This window comes from Parasteatoda tepidariorum, chromosome 10 (genome assembly GCF_043381705.1).
Source record: "Parasteatoda tepidariorum isolate YZ-2023 chromosome 10, CAS_Ptep_4.0, whole genome shotgun sequence".
Taxonomy (NCBI): domain Eukaryota; kingdom Metazoa; phylum Arthropoda; class Arachnida; order Araneae; family Theridiidae; genus Parasteatoda; species Parasteatoda tepidariorum.
The window spans coordinates 18,242,018-18,247,061 of record NC_092213.1 but is presented as its reverse complement, the minus strand read 5'-3'; positions in this window follow the sequence as shown (position 1 = coordinate 18,247,061).

Sequence of the window (5,044 nt, the reverse complement as noted above, 5' to 3'; positions counted from 1 at the left end):
TTTAGTAATGATTTTAATGATATGGTCATTGCAATTTACATCTTTACTTATCCACGTAAGAGAATTATATATATTAGATCAGAAACACATCATTAAAAGGCAGAATGATTTGGTGTTTTCAAAACAAAGCAAACACTGCCACCGACGGAAAAGAAATACAGCCAAAATTTGGGAGCCACGTAAGAGAATTATATATAATAGATTTAAATTGCAACTTTCCAAAATCGTACCTTCGCTGATTATTAAGTAAATATTGTTTTTATATTTTTCTAGTGGATAACTTAAGGAGTTTTTTTAACCCAATGATCCATACAGAAAAATAAAGTCACTTTTTACTTGCGTCAAATTTTTATTTAAGACAATCCGTTTCATAAATTTTCCTTGTGAATTTTAAACATTCTCTGGATGTTCAAATTTTTTTTATATGGATAAACCACAACAAAAGTAACGTACAGAATATTAAGTAAATCATACATAAATGTTAAGCAATTCAATATTCTATATACTTCTTGTTGCGTCACTAGCTAACTATTGCTAGAAGCCTGAAATGGCACTTTGCTTCTGTCCGAACCTTACCCTTTTCGTTTGCAAATTTAAATCGTACCGTGAAGTAAGTAGGATATAGAAAACATATGAACTCCTACTACTGAACAGGTCCGTGTTTAGGCCAATTAAACTGTACTGCACCCAAGCTGTCGAAAAATGGCTGAGATAGCTGACTTGCACCCAATACCTAATTTCTCATCATGTCAGGGAAGATTATAAGATTACTACCATAATTGAGAACAGTGCTTAAAAAAATTTGACTGTTCTGGCTTTAATTAAACTAACTTTTTGAAAGCTGAAAATCTCAATTTATAGTTGAATCAATTGGGGAAAAACAAAACTATTTCAGTACATTCAAATACTTATAACATTTATGTTCCTTACATCCAGGATGGAAATCGTGATTATAAAAACATCGTGATTAAAACAAGTGTTGAGCTTTTTGTGTGATTAGACGAGCAATGATCTAGTAATTATTGAAGTAATGGAATTAGATAGTTCCATCTGTTCCAGTACCTATGTCAAAAGCTTCTATCGAAAAAATTTCTACATTTCTAAAACCCAAGAAAAAATGTTGTTTTATACAACTCGAAATGATGCAGATATAAGAAACAACACTTAAAAGGACACACCTGAACTTTATAGCACGCGTAAAGTTCAAGCGTTGCACTACAAACACGTTGAACTTTATAACGCTTGAATTTTATAACATATTCTATTAGCATTTTTCAGATTTAAAATGTTCTTACTATGCTTGTAATAATTCACAAATTTCATATCACATTTCGTATTATTAAATAACTGATTTTGGTTAAACATGTTCTAGTCATTAACTTAATCATAAATACTCAATAGTTTTGATTTTCGCGAAGTTTATGAAGCAGCTGAAATTAATTCGATGATCAGTATCCCAAATCGTAACATTTTCAAACCTTGCAAAAAAAATAATTTCCAGTACTTAGTGTTCAAGCACTATAATCAAAAAAATAATATGAGTGGCTGTATTTTATGATAAATAATTGCTAATTATTTGTGAACGGTAAACATTAGAATGTGAATAAAAGTACGATTTCCACTACTTTTCTATGTAATAGTTATTATAATATAATCTTTCAGTCTGATTCCCTTAAAACTGTGTTTAGAATTTCTTCTTCTTAACGATATAACAAAAGTAACATTGAGTTCTTCAAACATAATGCAATTGAGTTTCCCATGTCTTTTGCAAGCAACCTATTCTCAAAGGTGTCCACCACACAAAAAGTTTGAATATTTTTAGATAATATTTGAAAACATATTAAAAAAAGAATTTAATAGATTAAAAAAAAAGTAAATAATTATAGTAATGCTCTTCCTCCTTCTTAAAATGAGGAAAAAATTACGTCTATATTTCTATCGAGTTGATATAAAATGTTTGTTCATAATAAACTTTCAATGATGTTAAATCTTTAAATAATTTTAAATTTCACTTTCTTCTCGTAGATTCTTGTTTTTTCTTTTCTTTTAACTGAAGAACGATTCAGTTGTCGACAGATAAAAATCATAATTTTGAGAAGTTTTTAATTTGTAATAGATTATTAAATCATTATTTCAATGTTTTCGTTTCATATTTTTGCAAACTTTTAAATGATACAGTACCTCATTAACTAAAAATGATAACTTTAAGAACATTTGTTTTATTATAATTAGAATTGAGAACATTTGTTTTATTAAACATTTGTTTTATTATAATTATTTTATCAAAAACTACGTAACGTAAAATGAGATACATTTTTTTAAGATCCATTCATTCTTCCCTTAGATATTTATTTTTTAATTAAAAAGAGCTTTGAAATTTAATTGTCAATATCTTGTAAAATAAATTAAATTAAAAAAAATAGTTTTGGGCTATTGTTTTGTATATTATATACTTTTTGAAAAACAATAAAAAAATGTAAAAATTATGATATCAAATTTTGGGTGCTTCCACTATTAAAATTTTGACTCATAAGCCTTTTGATGTTGTATTAATGTTTTAATGTACTAACCAGGTACGAGAAATGATATAAGCCTTTTTGATGTTTTATTGTACTAATTCGCTTCGGAAATTTAAAGTGATTTTAGACTTTTTGTTGCATATAGAATTTTTAATATAATAACCCGCTGCGGGAATTTTGAATAATATAAGCATTTTGGATGCATTGTTGATGTTTTAATGCATTAACATGCTAAGGGTATTGGAAATGATATAAGCTTTTTTTATGTTGTATTGATGTTTTAATGTTCTAACCCGCTTCGGGAATTGAAAATTATAAAAGCCTTTTAGATGCATTATTGATGTTTTAATGTATTAATATGCTAAGGGTATTAGAAATGATATAAGCTTTTTTGATGTTGTATTGATGCTTTAATGCTCTATCCCGCTACAGGAACTGGAAATAATAAAAGCCTATTTGAAGCATTATTAATGTCTTAATGTATTAATATGCAATGTGTATTGGAGAGGGTACATGCAAAGGGGACTGCGTGGAGTTAGACTTATTTTTAAAATCGTGAATCAAATTTATTTTACTCCATTCATATTTATTATTATCCTTGATGTGGGAGGGAGTCCAAAAGCCTCCACCGACAATCTGCCCCAAAATTTGGAAATCGAAATCAGAAGGAGGATAATGAAAGAGTGAGTGTGAGTAGATGACCTGGCAATTTAATTGAAAGGGGATTTTCTTGGTTTTACTTTGATATTTCGCTTGCCTTTTTGGCATGTGGCAAAGAATCTATGAAGGTTTTCATTACAGCAAAAAAGATTAACATAATTTATTGTTTTTAGCTCGTCGAGAATTTTGCCCAAACTCTATTCGCGCATATGGTGACTTCATGGAACATTGTCATGGGATTTTTTTGGAAACAGGTGCGGGTGAAGCTTCGAGTTCTCAATGATTATCTTTATAATTTGTGAAGAATTAATAATAATTTTAGTTTCTGTGGCGATGTAAGCACTGAAGTCCAGACACTTACAGTAATACACTTGTGATATGGATAAATTAGATTACTCTAATAATTTTATCGTTTGTAATATAAATGAGAATTGATATAATTTATAATTTTTTTTTCATACAAGGTGCTGACCAGAAACTTTTTCAATATAATGATTTTTAAAATTTTTTTAACACATTACTTAGATGCATAATTAAGAAACATATTTTTATTTCTTTTCTTTATTTTTCTGCTAGACTTGCAAATTTTGCAAATGCGAAAATTATCATTTTAGTTTAAGAAGACAAAAAGATATTCTTACTCTGGTATCTATAAAGCTAAAATAAACTAAACCAAACTCAGCGGCGCGACAGCCCATAGTGGGCCAAGGCCTACTGTGCCCATCTCAGTTTACTTGACCTTGGGCCCTGTGGTGCAGGAGCAGATGTTCCGGTCAGGTGGTCAGCCGAACGCGGAACCCCCAGTGTTTAGTTCCCAAGCATGATTGGTACTCATTTATCGACCCACTGAGGGGATGAAAGGCTGAGTCAACCTTGCCCGGCCCGAGGATCGAACCAGGGACTGTGGTACGACAGTGCGAAGCGCAAGCGCTCAGCCACCGGGCGCCATAAAGCTGAAATAAAAAAAAGAGAGAAGTAAGATATTGAGGGTGAAAAATTTTGTAAAATAACATTTAACAAAATATTACAAATAATAAGCAGGAAAAAAATCTAATGCTTATCTCTTTTTTCCTGTTTTAAGTTTATCTGTTAAGTATCGGCTGAGTTGTTCTAAAGGTATACAGGTATATTAATCTGTTATTTTTAACCAAAGGTTATTTGTTTTTATTCAAATAATATTTTATATTACCCTAATGTATACGACTAATTGTAGGTTAAAAAAGTTGCGCATTCACGTTTTTGAACTCACCAAATTCAAATCAATGTAGTTTATTAATCGCTTCTTTTGATGATTTTCTCTATGAATTTCAAAAGTTTTTAGAACCCGTAGAATTTTAATACGACATAATAGACATAATTATGATGAGCGAATTTCGAATTTTTGTTCTTAAAGCGCTTTATTTGAGTCTCTTATAGTTAATTCAAGTATCTTTTCGATTGCTTTCAGATCGATTAAAAATAATTCATACTTTGTTGCTAGATATATTTATTTACGCTTTGTGCTTTGTATATGTAAATTGCATATACAAAATATAAATTACTGAGCAATCGCTATCAAATTGTATTAGCTTAATAATTTCTAAACAAAATATTAAGAATATAATTATTCTTTTTGATAGGAACGTGCGAGTTATTTTATTTTCTTGTACTTCATTTATTTCTTGGTTTCATATTATTTTCAAAATTATTTTTATGAAGAAAGTGGTATAATTTTAATGAATTTCAACTATTAATTGTTTTTGTGCTTTGAATCAATACCTAGCAACATTATCTTTTATGATAAGTAAAATTTCACTTATTTACTCACTATTAAAATTGTGTTCAAGTATAGGATTGAGCATACATGGCAACGTTACTTTTAAAAA